Source organism: Myotis brandtii, unplaced genomic scaffold (assembly GCF_000412655.1).
Source record: "Myotis brandtii unplaced genomic scaffold, ASM41265v1 scaffold456, whole genome shotgun sequence".
Taxonomy (NCBI): Eukaryota; Metazoa; Chordata; class Mammalia; order Chiroptera; family Vespertilionidae; genus Myotis; species Myotis brandtii.
This window is the reverse complement of record NW_005367431.1, coordinates 3,018,193-3,028,578: the sequence shown is the minus strand read 5'-3', so window position 1 is coordinate 3,028,578 and position 10,386 is coordinate 3,018,193.

Below are 10,386 nucleotides of genomic sequence, written 5' to 3'. Positions count from 1 at the left end.
TGGGGCCTGATCCCCACAGGCCACCCCAAGGGACCCCACCCATACATGAATTCATGCACCAGGCTTCTAGTTATTATTGATAAACATTTATGGAGCATCTAGTTTGTGCCCAGCATTGTGCCAACAGCAGACCCTGCCCCCAGGTGCCAGAACCCAGCAATTACACCTCCAGGCTCCAAACACCACAGACAGAATTCAGCAGAAGCAAGAAGCCCAAGCCTGAAATCCCTAGCGTGTCCAGAGGCACAAGATGGGGTTTGAGCAAAACTTCCCTCAGTCTCATGGGACACCCCTGCTGACACCTGGTTTCTACCCTTCCTCCAGGCTGGCAGAGGCTCTGTCAAGGTTTTGGAGGGCATTGTATCAGATCTTCGGGGTGTAAATTGTGTCTGGTCTGAACTAAGTATGGTTTCCCTCCTCTCTTTTGTCAGCAAAGAGCTTGCTGAGAGTCGGTTAGGGAGTAAGAGGCAAGGTTAATCTTCCAGTCTGTGTGTTTCCGGGGTAGGTGTGTGACCCCATCAAGGCACATACGATCACAGGATTGTTAGAAGAATGAAATTCATGGTTATGTATAAAGTGCTTAGAACGGTGACTGGCAGCAGTAAGTACACAAGTGATGTTAGCTGATTTGATCTTTCACTTTCGTCACCCTGTCTGTCTGTCTCAGCTACTTTGGACACTCTTTCTGTGCCTAAATCATCCTATATAATAAAGATGTAATATGCAAATGATCATTACGCCTGAAGTATAACGACCGACCACATCACAACTGGATCAGCAGGAGGGTGGGGCAGCGAGCTACAAGCGGGTGGCAGAGAGCTACAGGAGGGGGCAGGGCAGCAAGCTATGGGGGGAGGGAAGGGGCAGCTAGTGGGGAGCTACAGGAGGGCGGCAGCAAGCTACTGGAGCACGGATTTGTGCGCAGGGCTTCTAGTCATTTATAAACAAATAAAAATCTACATGTTCCCTCCTTCCTTGCAGAATATCTGGCCATATAACCAAGTCCTGGCCAGTGGGATGTAAGTGGAAGTGGTGAGTGCAACTTGGACGAATTACCCTTAAATGGAGGACTCGTGCTCCTCCCTTCCCTCGTTCCTGCTCCAGGAAACACCAGCATGATGGCTGGACCCGGAGCAGCCATTTTGGACCAAGAAGCCAGAGCTGAATGTGGAGGATTTGTTAACAGGATAGACAATGTCTATGTCCTTAAGGACTGTGGTGCCACCATACCAGCCGGGCCTGCGTTCCTAGACATTCACCTGAGAGACGTAAACTTCTATCCTGTTGATACCCCTGTTCTTTTGGATATCCATCGCTCATAGGTGAAATGGTCCCAAACTAACATGGGAAGAGAACTTGGATTTGGATCCAGGCTTGCCTGGCCCTGAGGCATTCCACCAGCGTAGCTGGCAGGCTCCCCGGATGAGAATCATAGGGTGGGGAGCGTGGATAAACTGTGTATTTGAGTCCCAACTCAGCTCTGCTGCTTTAGGCTCTCCAGCGCTGGGGCCTGAGCAGCTCTATTTAAGCAAGCTGCCCACACAGAGGTTCTGATGTACACTCAAGTGAAAACACGTGTGTTATTCTACTTCCTCTAATAAGTCGTAAGAAGATCAGGGGTCCATTCTGATCCGTTGGGTGGAACTAAAGGCAGGTAGAGCTCAGGGTCCCAGTAGGGGACTCTGGGGCTGGGGAAGGCTTGTGGGCAGAGGTCCAGGCCCAGGGCCCCAGCTAATCTGTATCCCTTCCTGAGGCAGGCGCTGTGCAGCCCTCTCCCAGGAGGCAGCTCTGTCACCCGGGTCCCGGATGGTGTGAGGACCAGCTTCCTGCCCTCGCACATGGCAGTTGCTCCAAAGCTGGAATTGTTCGAGGCCCCGAGTGTCTATGGCATATTGAGATGCCCTTATGGAACCTGGGACAAGCCCCAGGAGGCAAGGCTCCGCTCAGGAGCCAGGATTTTAGAGCAAAGCTGTGTCTGATTCTGCAAGCCACTGTTCCCCTTTTGAGAAACAGCTCATTGCTTTCATAAGCTGCTGGGCCCTGGGGAGACGGCAAGCCTGACGCGAGGCACTTGGGGACCATGTGATGAGAGCTGAGTGCTGTCTGACCTTGCCACAAAGGCAGGTCTGCCCAGCAGCATCTGTCGTCAAGGGGAGCAGGCACACGTGGGAGAGGGACTGGGTCCAGGCATGTCCTGAAGCCCAAGCGGCTGCTGAGCACGCAGCTCATTCCCCGGAGTCCCTCTCAGGCTGCCCCTCCCTCCACCTGCTCCTCAGGGGCAGGTCCCTAGGACCAGTTGCCCAAGGATTGAAGACTCTAGTCTGTGCTATGCAAAGAGCTCGGGGACACTCACGGCACCGGGTCTCTGGCTGAGGCTGGAGGCAGCACCCTGGTCCCCCTCCATGTTTGCCCTTGACATTGGTGAGTATGAGAATGACCTTGGGGGCAATGGAATGTGGGGAATGAATGGTAAGCAGTCTCAACTGAAGTGTCAGCTGTTTGGGAAAGTGCTGGCCTGGAGGCCCTGGCCCTGTGCCCCACCTCAACCTCATCCCGTGGGAGGTTGAGTTCAGGCACAGCCCCTCCTTAGGGACAGGGAGCCATTGGTTGGCTTGCTAGTTGCCAGGTAACCCAGGATGAGCCTCGGAGGTCATTTCTCAGACAATTCTGAGCTCTCTCCACAGCCTGTTAGCAGATGGTTCTGCAAGCAGCCAGCCCCAGCCAGAGATCGATTGCTGTGACGCCGCTGCCCGTTTCCGGCAGCGGCAGTGACGAGAACCAGTTCCATTTTGCACAGAAGGAGAAGCAGCCTGAGGTCAGCTCTGGGCAGTGGCTGGTGGCTTTGCCATGAGAGCAGGAGGGCCATGGAAGGAGGGAGACTGGAGGTGGTGACAAGGAGGTGCTACGTGGTTAGACTCTCAGAACGGGCCCAGATTGTGAGAGAGTGCTTGTGCCAAGTGGCTGGCCATCAGAGAGCATTCCTTGAAAGGCAATGTTAACAGTCAGGGGACACCATGGGCGCCACTACTTTCTTCCCCTCTCTGGTTTCAGGACTTGGACAAAATTCGAGAAGCTATCTCAGCCTCAGCTGAGCCTAACCTTTGATGTTTCTAATTGCAACGAGTCTTCGATTTGAGGACAAGAGACCCCAGGCTTTTCCCTGCCCCGTTATCATGACCTAAGATAATACTAAGCCACGTTTGGCTATTATTCCCTGGGAACAGAATCGGTCATAACTTGGTTGTGACTCTTACTAGTTTGAGGCAGCTACAGAGGTGACATACCAGCATGACTTTCCTGTCTTATTGGAGGTACAAAGAGCTTCAACTTTCTAATAGAAACGTTAAACAGCAAGCCAGCATTTTTTTTTTTTCAGGACAAGGACAAATTCCTGTAAGAATTTTGCAAACCTCACATGTTCTCCTTCCCCTTGTTGCAGTATGTATAATTTATCTTCTGGTAGAACTTGCTTGATAGTCACAGCTTATTAATTCCATCTGCTTCCCAAGAGGAGGACAAATTGTTGCATGGTGATGTCCTGGGTTCTGAGAGTCTCCCACAAGCCGCAGATGCTCAAGAACCGAATCAATGGGCCCAGGAACAGTGGCCAGGGAGGCAGGCGGAGCCTCTGCCTGGCCTCTCAGCACGAATATGCCCCACCTCAGCCAGCCTGGCCACCATCACCTCTGAGTGGCCAAAACTGTCTCTTTTGAGGCTCAGTCAGGCATCAGGTGATAGCTTATGTTTCGGAAAAACCCACCAAGAGGAGGACAAATTGTTGCATGGTGATGTCCTGGGTTCTGAGAGTCTCCCACAAGCCGCAGATGCTCAAGAACCGAATCAATGGGCCCAGGAACAGTGGCCAGGGAGGCAGGCGGAGCCTCTGCCTGGCCTCTCAGAATGAATATGCCCCACCTCAGCCAGCCTGGCCACCGTCACCTCTGAGTGGCCAAAACTGTCTCTCTGAGGCTCAGTCAGGCATCAGGTGATAGCTCATGTTTTGGAAAAACCCACACAGTTCTTCCTTCTGTGTTGGGGAAAACCCAGTTCTCCCTTACTACGTGCCTTTCTCCTGTGTGTTTCTCTCCCGTGTCTCCTTTCCTAGTCACAGAACACTTCACACTGAAATATGTGGGAGTTTTTCCCCACACCAAGCAATTCTCCAGGACAGCAGCTGGGTGTCCTGAAATTTAATTCAGTTCTGACCCAAGTACCTGGAGATAGTGTCAGACCCCACAGGTTAAGGGCTCGGTCCCAGGAGACAGCCCCCCACTTCAGAGGCCAATCACAAGTAGTAGGTCCCCAGGTTACCCACAATGTCTGTCTGACTTGGGTACACATCAGAGGTTCCCATGACCTCCTCCTCTTGGATTTGATTAGTGTGCTAGAGAGGCTCACAGAACTCAGGAAGACACTTACTTATATTTACCAGTTTATAAAAGGCTACAGTAAAGGATACAGATGAACACCCGGATGAAGAAGTACATAGGGTGAGGTCTGGGAGGTTCCCAAGTGCAGGAGCTTCTGTCCCATGGAGTTGGGGTACATCACCCTCCTGGTATGTGGGTGTGCTCACTCACCTGGAAGCTCTCCGAATTCCATACTATAGGGATTTTATGGATTTTAGGGTATAAAATTCCATACTATAGGGATTTCATGTAGTCATGATCCATTACTAACCCCATGTTTAGCCCTTCTCCCCTCTCTGAAGGATGATGGGTGGTGCTGAACATTTTAAGCTTCTGATCATGGCTTTTTTTTTTTTTGGTGACCAGCCCCCATCCAGGAGCCATCCAATAGTCCACCCAAAGTCATCTTAATAGAACAAAAGATGCTCCTATCACTTATGAAAAAAGGGTTTAGGGGCTCTGTGCCAGGAACCCAGGGGCAGAATATATATTCTGCCCCTGGGTTCCTGGCACAGAGTATATATATTTTATTTTATTTTATTTTTTCTGACTTCACAGTCTGATTACACAAACTCCCTCCATGGAGGGGCAGCCATTTGTCCACCTACAATGGATCCTATTGTAGAGTTGGATTTGCTTTCTCATCCTCCCGCTGCCTCCCTCTGCACCTCCACTCATAAACCTACTGATGCCACTGTTAGGCATTGTCTGACACCAAGAAGCTCATGTTCCTATGAAGACCAAAGATGTATGCTAATAGGCCAGTGCCCACGGGGTTCCCTGGTCTTTCCTTGTACCCCTTATCCAGGACTAGGTGGCCTTAACGCATGGTGGAACACCCTCCTGCAGGCTCAGTTACTATGTGAGCTGAGAGGTACCACCTGTGGGACCTGCTGGTCTGCAGATTGTGGAGCACGCTGAACCAGTACCAACATATGGTGCTAGTTCCCCTGGGGTCAAATATGTGAGCCTGAGAGCGAGTGGTGGTGGGGGGTGGGGGCAGAGATTGGAATTGTACATCCTTACCACCCAGCGGGGAACTGGGCCCCTCGAGAGATGCAAAAATGACTTATCTGAATAGGAGCTGAGACTGTCACTGGCCACTGAGAAAACAAGTAATAAGGTGGAGGATGGTATTGGCTCGGGTGTTGACCTTCACTATGAAAAAGAAATGGAGGCTGCTGTAAAGTAGAGTTGGGGAGAAATCTGGAGAGAGCCCAGGTTGGGTGGGATCACCTGTGATGTCTCCTTGTTCCCCTGGGTCCAGTAGTAAAAGTAAATGGAGGATTTTCACGCCTACATGGGTGAAAATACACCCAAGGGTTGTGATTCTTCAAGAATAAAGGTTTGAGTCATGAATGAATCCTCCAGATGTGGTGCTGTAAGCACAAGGAACAAAGAATAAGTAGTGCCAGAGAGAAATATTGTCCAAAGACGATCAACAGGATCCAAAGCCCCTTGGGTCTTGTGGAGGGTAGTGGGGGCTAAACCGGGACAGTCAGAGGAAGCCTGGTCAGACCAGTCCAGACAGTCCTAGAGTAATCCATGACCCTGAGTTCTTCCAGCTCCTTCTCCAGCCCCCTGTGCCCAGCTGTCTCTTCCTGTAGGAAAGGATAGAGGCCACTGGCCCTAGAGAATAGTTTGGTCTGATTTCCACCCTTCCCCACACTTTTTGAAAGCGGTCCATAGTGGTGTGTCAGAGTTCGGGTCTGGCATCTGACCTGGATTCCAGTCCTGGTACAACTACTTACTAAGGATGTGTGTGTGTGTGTGTGTGTGTGTGTGTGTGCGCGCCACGTGCAAGTTACTTAGCCTTTCTGTGGCCCCAGTTTCCTCCCCTTTAAAGGGGGAAAAAGCATCTGACTCCTAGGAGTTGTTGAAATTAAATGTACAATTAAAGCCATAAAGCTTCTAGAATAAAACATAGGAGAAAAGCTTTGCAATCTGGAGGTAGGCAAAGATTTCTTGGACTGGACTAAGGAAGCAATAACAATTAAAATCAATTGATTGGACTTCATCATAGTTTAAAACTGCTCATCAAAAGTCATCATTAAGAAAATAAATAGAATTGCCCAGCCAGCGTGGCTCAGTGGTTGAGTGTAGACCTATGAACCACGAGATCACGGTTTGATTCCCCTCAGGGTACATGTCCGGGTTGCAGGCTCAAACCCCAGTGGGGAGGTGTGCAGGAGGCAGCCGATCAATACTAGTATTTTTCTCTCATCATTGATGTTTCTATCTCTCTCTCCCTCTCTCTTCCTCTCTGAAATCAATAAAAAAATATTTTTTAAAAAAGAAAATGAATAGACAAGCCATAGTGTGGAAGAAAATATTCACAAAGCACACATCTTGGTAAGTGGCTTGCTTCCAGAAAACATAAAGTGCTTATAAAATTCAATAATAGAAAAACAATTTTTAAATGGACAAAAGAGTTGAACAGATACTTTGCAAAGAAAGATATGCACGTAGCCAATACGTGTGAGACAAGATATTCAACATTTTAGTCATTAAGAAAATGTAAATTGAAGCCACAATGAGATGCCGCTGAACAACTCCTCAGAATGAAAAGACGAAAAGACCACCAACCCCAAGAGTTGATGAAGACATGGAGTACCTGGGAAGTCCATATAGTGTTGATGGAAGGAAAAAATGGCTCAGCCACTTTGGGAAAAGATTCTAACCAATGTAATATGGCAAAGATGACAGAATGTCACTTCCATGAGTAGGTTACAGAAGACTGTAACTTCTGTCTTGCAACAGGCTCTCCCTCTTGCCTTCCTGGCTTGCACCCTTTGATGAAGCAAGTGGCTGTGTTAAAAAGATCCATGGGGCAAGAATCAGATAGTAACCATAGGCCACCAGCCAGCTAGGAACGGAGGCCCACAGTCCAACAACCCTTGAGGAACTGGATTCTGCCAACAGCTATGTGAACTTGGATGTAGATCTTTCCCTAACTCAGCCTTCAGATGCGATCCTAGCCCTGGCCAACAATTGCAGCCTTGTGAGAGGTCTTGAATCAGAGCACCCAGTTAAGATGCACCCAGACTCTTAACTCACAGAAATCATGAGGTAATAAATGTGCTTTTCTAAATTGCTAAACTTGTGGTAATCTGTTACATAGCAATAGATTACTAGTTATAGAACTATTCAGATATCTCATTTCTTTTTGATTTGATTCAGTTTTGGAAAGTAATCGTTTTCTAGAAGTTTACCCATCTTGCCTACATTTTCAAGTATATCAGCATACAATTGTTCATAATATCTTGTTTCTGTTTAAAGATTTGATTGTAAAATATAACTCACACACAAAAAGTTGCATTAAATACAAATGCACAGTATAATATATAATTATAAAACAAACATCTGTGTAATCACTGCCCAAATCAAGAAATAGACTATTGCCAATGCCACAGGAATCCCATGTGCCCCTTCTCAATCACACCCCCTCCTTTCCTCTTAAGGGTAATCATTCTTGTATTTATGGAAATCTCTGCCTTGTGTTACAGTTTTCAGTTCTTTATAGTTTATCCATCCTTATACAATACAGTTTAGAGTTTTCTGGTTTTGAATTTTATATAACTGGTATGATTCCCTATGTACCTTTTATGTTTTGCTTCTTTTGCTTAGCACTGGATTTATAACATTAATCCATGTCATTTGTTCATTGTCATTGCTGTTTAATATTCCATGGTATGATATAACAACATTTATTTATCTACTTTACTGTTGATAGGCATTTTGATTGTTTCCAGTTTGAGCTACATAAATAATTCTCCTCTAAACACTTTTCAAAAATGTTTTTATTGATGAGAGAGAGAGCGAGCGAGAGAGAGAGAGAGAGAAACATCGATGTAAGAGAGAGACATCAATCAGTTGCCTCCTGTACGAACCCCTGACCAGGGCCAAACCTGCAACCTAAGAATGTGCCCTGACTGGGAATCGAACCGCAACCTTTTGGTGTATAGGACAATGCTCCAACCAAGCCCCCCAGCCAGGCCAACCTTTTGGTGTACAGGACAATGCTCCAACCAAGCCCCCCAGCCAGGCCTTCTTTTTTTTAAAAAAAAAATTTTTTTTTTATTGATTTCAAAGAGGAGAGAGGGAGATAGAAACATCAATGATGAGAGAGAATCATTGATTGGCTGCCTCCTGCACACCCACTACAAGTGGGCATGTGCCCTGGCCAGGAATTGAACCACAACCTCCTGGTTCATAGGTCAATGTTCAACCACTGAGCCACGCCGGTCAGACCCAGGCCTCCTTTGAACACTTCTGTACATGTGTCCCGGTGCACAGTGCATGTACTTTTGGGGGCATTTTTCCAGCGTGGTATTGTTGGAGCACAGGGTATAAGTATTTATACCACTTTACTAGAAAATGCCCAACTTGCCCCCAAAGTAGTTGGGCTACTTACCAGCAGGAATGAGAGTTCCCATTGTTTCACACCCTTCACTACTGGTCTGTGAGACTTCTGAATTTGACCCACCTGGTGTGTGTATAGTGGTATTTCAGTATAGTTTCGGCACTTTCCCGATTATTTTTGGAGTTAAGCACTCAGGGGGTGTTGGGGTTTCAAAATTCTACCGAAACGTCCCCACCCCATGTCTGGGGTCCCATTCCCTCTGGACCAGTGCCCTTCCAAATGGTGGGACTGCTCATCTCATTGGCTCTGCAACCCTGGGATCCTGACAGTCAGGGCCCAGGCTTGGTCCTTTGCCATATGTGTGCCTTGTAGCTACTAGAGAGCAAAGATCCCTTCAGAACTACCCTAGAGGCTTTCTGAAGTTCTGTCCTTGCATTGAGTCCCAAGTTCAAGGCTTTCAATCTGTTCTAAGCCCACGTGGATCCAGTGGGACCACAGACCCATCCTGTGTCTGTAAATTAACTGACAGAATCTCCCTGCTGATTTCCTAACTCATGGAATGAGAGCTCTTAGGGGTGGCAGGGCCGAATGGAAGTCCCTGAACTACAATCTCACCACCATCAAAATAGCAAACCAAAGGCAATTCCACATCCCTAAAGAAATTTCAGAAATTAGTGCCACCATCAAAGATCTGAAATATGTCCATGCGGTCATTCCTATCAAGACTCAGTTTAACTCACCTACTTGGCTGGTGCAAAAACCAGGTGGGCCTTGGAGAATGACCATAGATTACTGTGAAGATAGGTGGGATGTCAATTGCAGCTGTGGTTCTAGACATGACATTTTTACTGGAACACGTCAACACAACTTTGGGCCTGATGTACATCTTGATCCCAAGTGCTTTCTTTTCCATTCCGCTAAGTAAAGATAATCAGAAATAGTTTGCCTTTGTGTATCTGGGACAGCAGTACATCTTCACTCTACGACCTCAGGGCTTTGTCTCCTGATTTCTGTCATATTACAGTCCAAAGGGACATAGGTCACCTTGCTATAGTTCAAAACATTATGCTGGTCCATTATATTGATGACTTATGATAATTGGGCCCACTGAGCAGGAAATTGCAAACACTTTAGATTCTTAGTAGAACATATGTATGTCAAGGGAAGGGTAATAAATCTCACAAAAATGGAGAGGCATGTCATGTCAATAAACTTTTTGGAATATTCAGTGATCTGGGACATGTTGGAATATTTCCTCTAAAGTGAAAGGCAATTGTTGAAACTTTATTGCCCACTATAAAGAAAGAAGTAGAATGTTGGATGGGACTCTGGATATTTGAGGCAACATATAACATACTAGAGGACTGGTGCATGAAATTCGTGCACTGGGGGTGGGGGTGGGGGTCCCTCAGCCTGGCCTGCACCCTCTTGCAGTCCAGGACCCCTCGCTCCTTACCACCCGCCTGCTCACTGCATCTGCCCCCTGGTGGGGAGGGACATTGGGAGGGTTCCAGGGTGTGTCCAGCCTGTCTTGCTCAGTCCCTATCGGCCGGACCCCAGCAGCAAGCTAACCTACCGGTCGGAGCATCTGCCCCCTGGTAGTCAGTGCATGTG